At 48.1% G+C, this 8,023-nt stretch overlaps 1 long non-coding RNA gene across 1 annotated transcript; it reads left to right on the top strand.

Moving 5' to 3' along the window:
* Positions 1-5,124: 5,124 nt before the first annotated feature.
* LOC131905147 (uncharacterized) lies at positions 5,125-6,003 on the top strand. Its single transcript, XR_009377857.1, has 2 exons — positions 5,125-5,230; positions 5,592-6,003. It is a non-coding gene; the product is annotated as an uncharacterized LOC131905147 (long non-coding RNA).
* Positions 6,004-8,023: the final 2,020 nt, after the last annotated feature.

Below are 8,023 nucleotides of genomic sequence, written 5' to 3'. Positions count from 1 at the left end.
AACAGAGATGTGTCAGAGGAGAGGGGGAAACTGCTCTGTATCCATTCCCAGTTTTTAAGTTTCCTTCTTCAAACAGAAAATAACTTACACTTTGCTGTGGTTAAAAACCTGGGCTGGGACTGGAGGGAAGACTCAGGGGTTAACAGCACTGGCTGCTCTTGCAGAGGACCTGGGTTCAGTTCCCAACACCCACATGGTGGCTCTCAACCATCTCTAACTCCAGTTTCAGGGGATCCATCGCCCTCTTCGGGTCTCCATGGGAACTGCAGGCACTTGGTACACATACACACACAGGCAAAACACCACCTACATCAACTATATCTTTAAAAAATAAATGGCACTGAGAATATTAAATGTTGAAAAGGATATGGAGAAAATTTATCATTCCTATACTTCTAGTGGAGAGAGATGTGAAATAGTACAAACATGTTGTCAGTCTTTAAAAAAATGGCCAGAGGTCAGTTTCATTGACCGTCAGAAGCAAGAGGTGTACACTCGGGAGGCTAAAGGTCTGAATCAGTATACTGTAGCAGTGCTCTGAGCTAGCAGATGTCCTTTGTCTGACCCTACTTGACTTCCTCGTACTCATCTGCATGAGCCGTTTGAAGCCTCGGCATGTCTGTGAGTGATGAGGCCTTTGAACTCGCTTATTTTCTGCCTTGACACATCTACCAGATACAGCCCAAGTTTAAGGCCATATGGGTGTCCTGCCTGAATGTATGTCTATGCACCATGTGTATGTCCAGTGCCCATGGAGGTCAAAGGGGGGCATCTGATCCCTCAGACTGGAGTTACAGGTGATTTCAAGTCACCACGTAGGTTCTGGGAATCAAACCCGGGTCCTCTGGAAGAACAGCCAGTGCTCATAACCACTGAGACACCTCTCCAGTCCCCATCTCATGATCTTAACTTCCATTTCCTAAGGCCTTACACTGTTCAATGTCTTTCTATGACTTATGTACAATACAGTCTACATATCTTAATTATTGAAGACAGATAATATTCAAATCTCATGCCCTTTTTAAATCGACCTTGTTGAATTTTGAGGGGTTTGTTTTGAGACAGGGTCTCAGGTATCCAGGACTATATAGCAATACCCTTTCTTGGTGCTAGGAATGACTCAGTTGGTAGGTAGAGTGGTTGCCTAGCATGTATGGAGCCCCAGGCTGCCTGGAATCTTAGCATTTGTGAGATAGAGGCAGGAGGATCAGAAGTTCAAGGTAACCCTTGGCTGCATAGTGAGTTGGATGTCCTCTTGGGACACGAGAGACCCTGGCTTAAAAAGGAGAGAGAGAGAGAGAGAGAGAGAGAGAGAGAGAGAGAGAGAGGAGAGATGGTTCATCCTGGCTCCCCACCTGGTGAGGGACCCTGACTAGTCCCCTTCCCTTCTCTGGGCAGCTGGACTTACAGATTCCTGGGCTAAGCCTGTGTATGAAAGGCTCAAGAGAAAGTGCTTAGGAGCTACCTGTGGTGAACGATAAGAGTGTGTTTCTGCCTGTTGTCAATGGCTCTCAACTCTCCTGACCTCAGACCTTCTCTCCTGGGAAGTGGAACTAAGGCCTACTTTTCCACCAGGCCTTCGCAAGTCCTAAGACCCTCAAAATGAACTGGCTGGGTCCTTTGTCATTTTTGAGACCCAGCCAGTTCATTTTGAGGGTCTCTTGGGGCTTTTGCTGGCAAGAGAGAGAGAAGCCTCTCGCTCTCTGCTGGATTTCATACAAGGGTTGCTTAGCACCTCTGAGCTTGGCCCATGAGGCACAAGTCCACCTGCTAATAGAGTCATCACAAAAGGAGCTGAGAAAGAAGCCAGACCCAAGGACAGCAAGGGAACCCCAGAGCCCTTCCTTGGTGCCTCATGTTACATGAAAAAAAGTGTCATTTAATTGTTGTTTTCAGGGAGAAAAAAAAAGAATTGAAGGAAAAACTTTGATGTTTTTTTCAAAGCAGTTAACACTTTATAATATATAATTTCCTAGTTTGTTTATTGGCCACTGTCTGTCTGTCCTCACTAGACCGGAAGCTCCCTGAGGGTAGAGGGTTTTTTTTTCTCCTATTTGTTTGTTCATTGATTTACCTGGCACCCAGCATAACACCTGCTTAATAAACACCCAGTGGATACATGGATGAAGATGCCCAGAAGTCTGGAGAATACTTGCAAATGTCCATAGGAGTTAGAAAAGATAGGGTTTTTTTTCCTTTATTCTTTCTTTCTTTCATTTGAGATAGGATCTGATGTAGCCCAGGGTAGTCTCAAACTTCTTAGGTACCTGAGGCTGGCCTTGAACTCCTGATTCTCCTGCCTCCACTTCTCAAAGGCTAGTATTTACAGGCATGGACCACCGGGTCCAATTTAAAGGTATGTCTCATAAGATTTGTGTCTTAGTTAGGATTTTATTGCTGTGAAGACACACCAAGACCACAGCAACTCTTAAAGGAAAACATTTCATTAGGAGCTGACTGACACGTTCAGAAGTTTAGTCCATTATCATCGTAGCAGAAAGCATGGTGGCATAAAGGAGGAGCTGAGAGTTCCACATCTTGATCTACAGGCAGCAGAAGGAGACTACATACCACATTAGGTGTAGCTTGAGCATATACGACCTCAAAGCCCGCCTCCATGATGACACGCTTCCTCCAACAAGGCCACACCTACTCCAAAAAGGCCACACCTCCTCATAGAGCCAGTCCCTGTGGGCCAAGCAAACACATGCGTCTATGGGGGCCGTACCTACTCAAACCGCCACAATTTGTTTGTTGAGTGAATTTGCCATTTAGCTAATATCATGAGACAAAGCCAGTCGCCCTCAGACCTGAGAGGGCTAACCTTCACTGCTGCTTCTCAACAAGGAAGGAAGTCTTCACAGTGGGAGGTTGCACCCTATTAGAGACTGTCGCAGAAATTCTGTCAATCTCAGGGTCTGGCTCTTGGCTCCCTTCTCGATCCTCCTGCTCTATTCAGTGAGTCATCCCCTTTCTGGGTAAAGCTGTCCTCCCCCAGAGTTTGGGGTACCTCGCCTTACACTAAAGCATCCCCACCTCCCTCTGCAGCCCTGCTTTTTAGAACAAGAAACCAAGCTGTTTTCCTGACTTCCTCCTGGAGGCACACACTGGGCCGGCCAAAATGAAAATGTAGGGTACTTTATTCAAATCTCACTACAGATGTCAAGACAACCGAGCATCCGACCAAGCCCAGAGCCCTTCTGACAGCAGGTACTGCCCACTCACACACCATGAAGCTGACCTGGAGTACAGACCTTCCCGATTCAACACGTCCAAACTTTAGCTCATCTTTCTCCCACTTCAACTGCTCCACCTACATTTTCCATCCTAAAAAAAACAGCACTAGTCACTCAACTAGAGAGCCATCCCACACATGACCCTGTCACTGATGTCTACACCACTCCTTTCTCACCCTTGTTCCTCTGACCCAGGCCAAAGTCATTCTTGCAACTTCCTCCTAGCCATCCAATGCTTCCTGTCTCATCCCCACTGCAACCCACTCTCACCCTACAGCCACAGGGATCATCCCTAAAGGACAAACGTTTGTCTTGAATCTCTTCGTGATGCATCAGGCCTGAGGGATGGGCCTCCTTCTCCATCCTTACTCTGTGACATCCCTGCACTTTATCTAGATCCTTCCCACCCACTGTTCTTGTGGCTTTTCCCTGCATGCCAGTGGGAAACCTCATCAATTCCCACCTTCCTCGACCCCAAAGTCCCGTGAGTGTCTCCCCTGAGGAGTCCCTCAGTCTTTGCTGTTCCTCATTCTTCTGGAGTTTGGTTCCTGTAGATGGCTAGTTCCTCAGTAGAGAGAAAGTTGCTGAGGGCATTGCCCTGCTCCCTCCAGGATTCCTGCCGTTGGCATGATGTCCTGCTCGGACCACAGTGCCTGCCTGGGGCAGGATCTAAGAAGGAAAATTGAGGCTGCTAACCTTCCAGCCAGTGGGGCAAAACCAAGCCAACAAGCTCCATCACCCTGCCCTCTTCAAAGTCTGTCTAGAGGGGACGTGAGGGACAGCAGGCAGACAGCTTGAATGCATGTTTAATGCACTCTCGTGTGACCTGACAACCGGGTCATTCCAGGGCATCGTGAGGCTGGTTCGGCCACCAGCGGGGGTGGGCTAGTGTGCTCATGAATTTACTTTTTATGGAATCGAGAAGGAAAGCAGATCCTAGATTAGAAGCAAACATTTGTATTCCCTATGACTTCATTTTCTGGTATCTCGGTCATTTAAAAACTTGAAAAAAAAAAAAAAGAACAGGATGTCTCTTCTTTGCCCGAATACCTAATTATCAAGAATCCTGAAACTGTTTATATCATTTTAGGGGAATAAGATAAGAAAAGATCTTAAGAGGAAACATGACCCATACTTTAAGAGATGGACATCGTATGCGGGAAAGCACTGCGATGAGATCAATATCAGCAGGGTTCACTGTATTTTAAACAGCGGGACTCAAGTGGGCTTTCACTCATAACGCAATGAACAGCCCCTTGCGTTATTCTGTGACATGGGGGGGGGGGGGAGCAAGCAGTGGCCAAAAGCATATGTGGGATCCTAAATGGAGCCAAACTAAAATGGACTTTTCCAGAAACCCAAACAAATGAGAAGCAGGAACCATCTATCTAGTGAAAACCCCTGTATTTCTGCTTCCCTGTTCATAATGGAGCGGAAGGTGTGGCTCTCCACTTACTTATGGGCTATTTGACTCCAAGCTTGAATTTGGAATGGAAGAAATCCGGGAAGAAACAAGAACAGGGCCTTTAGTCTGGATAGAACTATAACCCTCACTTAAGATTACCTACCTAACTAGTTAGCACCAGATTTTGACCATAAATCCAGAAGTGAGTAAACAGATTGCCCTGGGAATACTGGATTCTGAATAGCCCCAGAATCCCCACTGTCTGAAAATGTAAATATCATACAAAATTAAGGAGCAACTGTTACAAGTTAAGTCACTGAAATCCAGGCTTAGAAACATGCTTATTATCTCCGGGGTTGTGTGTGTTGGGGGGATGGGGGGTGTTGCTTTCAGATTCTAGTTTGGAATTTTGAGCCCAAGTTTGCCCCTCAGTGCTCAGCACCATTTTGCAGGGCTTCTGGTTAAACATTCCATTTTGATTATGACAGAAGGACTCGGTACATCCGAAACCCTGGAAGCTCCTGCTGCCTCTCCTGGATCCACGCAGAGAACAAGAGGAAGCCTTGAGTCCCAGGAAGTAGCCCGCCACGTACGTGGATATTTCTAATTTACGGGTAGAAAACTCTCCAGTTAAAAAACAGGATAGCTAGTAATCTATTTAAAACCGCGGCTGACATGATAAATGAAACAGAATAAATGTATACAGCGAGTGAGCCTCGGCGGGAACACGGGGAGGAGGGGGTGGGGGACTGAGCGCTTCTGCTGACAGCGACTTTCCGTCAGTGGCCTGTCTCTCTTGGAGGCAGCTGTCAATCACGGGGCAGCCCGCGCTCCCGGGGGAGTTCATTGTGCCCGCAGACAGTTGTGGAATAACTGCTCCTAGGCGTCGGAGCAGCAGATGGAGTGTATCTGTCAATCATTGTCACTAATTATTAACTTCTGTCACTCAGAGCAAGGCAACATCTCGGCGCCTGATCCGCTGTGATTTGATCTGCCACGCCACCTCGGAGACAGACAGAGCAACCCTTCATTCCGGTCACACTCGCAGCACTTTGCTGGGTCAGCCGCTGTGACTCAGTGCTGCGCCCCAGACCAGGCTGGCGCACGTGGCTGTGCACACGCGCTCTGGCTTCCAGGAGGCACAGCCATCGCGCGAGGCCTCCTGGGGGCCCAGGCCAGGGGCGCCGGTGCCTACTCATTAATTATTAAAGGAGGGCGGTTTTATCTTGTCCGCTGGCAGAATCGAGGCCAAAGTAGAAGAAGAAAGACCAATTTAGAGGGTTGTCTTCTCTTTGCTCCACCCGGGGACCAGTGATTATCACTCAAGTTCACATTGATTATATTCCTATGATCTCTTCTCAACCTTGTGATTTGGGAGCTGGAGATGTCAGCCTGAATAATTAATTAAGGCATCTGTGTAGCTCGCTTTGCAAACAGGAGCTATAACCTGAGTGGATATTTGCTATGAGGTGGGGGGAGGCAGTTCTTCATGACAAGGCTGGGGAGGGGACTCAGAGATCTTCAAGCCCAGCATCCCCCAGAGAGGACATGACTTTCCAAGGTTGCAGAGCCCACTACTCTGATCCCTGAAGAAGACCTCGCACCCAGTCAAAATAAGTGCATCACCTTCCAGGCTGGGCAGGTCAGGGCCACCCTGGTACTGTGCCAACTGCGCTCTGCTAGGGAGTTTGGGAAGATGAGTGAGACTCCTGTAAGGGGCTGAATTAGCATGGTCACCTACTCAGTTTCTGAAGTCCCGTTGCTGGGCGCCCTAGTCCATACCACTTTCCCTCTCTGGTCCATGATCTCTGCTCATGCACAAAACTAGGGTACTTACAGAAGCTCCTTCAAGGACTGGGGTAGAGTGCTTTCATAGCATAAACAAAGCCCTAACTCTCTCCAGCATCACATACAAGGTGTGGTGGTGCACAGTGTAATCCTAGCACTTGGGAGGCGGAGGCAAAAGGATCAGCAGTTCAAGGTCAACCCGAGCTACATAGTGAGTTCAAGATCAACCTGGGAATACATACATACATACATATATATATATATATATATATATATATATATATATATATATATATGAAGGACCTTGCCTTGGGAAAAAAAAAATCAAAACCAGAACTTCCTTCAATGGAGACACCTTGCCTGGTTCTTGCCTGGCACAGTCAAAGTTCTCTTGGTGAGGATGCATTCATTATGCATTCATGCCAAGTGAGAGTTGGGTTTTAAGAACCATGGGAAGCCAGTGTGGGCCTAACAGACCTGGCTGTAGTCTCTGTAACTACCCATCTGGGAACCGCTTGGGTGCACTGATGCAGCCTGGTGGTGAGCGCACGGGTTGTTTGTGTGAGGTGATGCACCTTAGCTGGATCTGTCAAACCAGCCACGCTGGAGTTCTCCCTTCACTCACGCTGCTTTGCAGAACTTTTCTTCATGGAAAGTGCCCCAGGGAGTTCTAGCCAGAGCTTGATCAGAAACTAAACCAAAGTCCAAAGCCTAAAATCAGAGTCTGAAAGTACACCCTGCTGCTGGCAACACCTGCCAGGGATGCTCTAGGCCACCTAAGATGAGGACCCCACCAGACTCACTGCTCCAGTTAGGACACATAACAAATGATCCTAAGATGTGATAGTAGAAGCACTCATTATGGTCCTGGGGACTGCCGCAAGACAGGGCAAGCTTAGTACAGTCATTGGAATTGCGGCGGGGCAAGGTGGGGCTGGCTTGTCTCTGCAAGGTGATCTCAGGGAGCTGATGCATCTCCCCATCATCTCTCTATCTCTTCTTGGGCTCTTGTGATTTCTCCAGTGTGTCAGCTTCATGGCAGTCAGATGCCCCAGGTGACAGCCAGAGCTTCCAGGCAAGGTGAGAGGAAACAAGAGAGAGAGAGAGAGAGAGAGAGAGAGAGAGAGAGAGAGAGAGAGAGGGAAGACAAGAGATCTGTCTGCTGCCTCTTGTGTCCTGACCTCCAAAGACAGCAGCCTCATTTCCTCCAGTGTTTCTTAGTCAAAGCAATGACAGAGATCCACCCAGGCTCAAGGCAGAGGGTCAGCCTCCCATTGCAAGAAGAGCAGTCAGGTACCTGTCAGGGCAGCTGTCTTTGGAAGCCATGACACCTTCCTTGGACATTCCCCTCTAATCTACAAGCCAGGCTGATACCATCTCTAGGGAAGCCGTAGGACTCCAGCTCTAGAGAGGATGAGAAACCCAGGGGCTCCTTTGCACATAACACATAGCATCTGGAATCCGGAGCAGGAGGAGACTTGTGAATACAATGTTGCTACCATGCTCAGCCTCTGTACACAATGGGTTCACTCATAGCCAATGTCTTTCTTGGGCCTGTACTTACCCCACTGATTCCTTGGGGAGAGTGACGCCC

The sequence above is a fragment of the Peromyscus eremicus genome, chromosome 2 (genome assembly GCF_949786415.1).
Source record: "Peromyscus eremicus chromosome 2, PerEre_H2_v1, whole genome shotgun sequence".
NCBI lineage: Eukaryota > Metazoa > Chordata > Mammalia > Rodentia > Cricetidae > Peromyscus > Peromyscus eremicus.
This window is presented reverse-complemented; position numbering and strand designations above follow the sequence as displayed.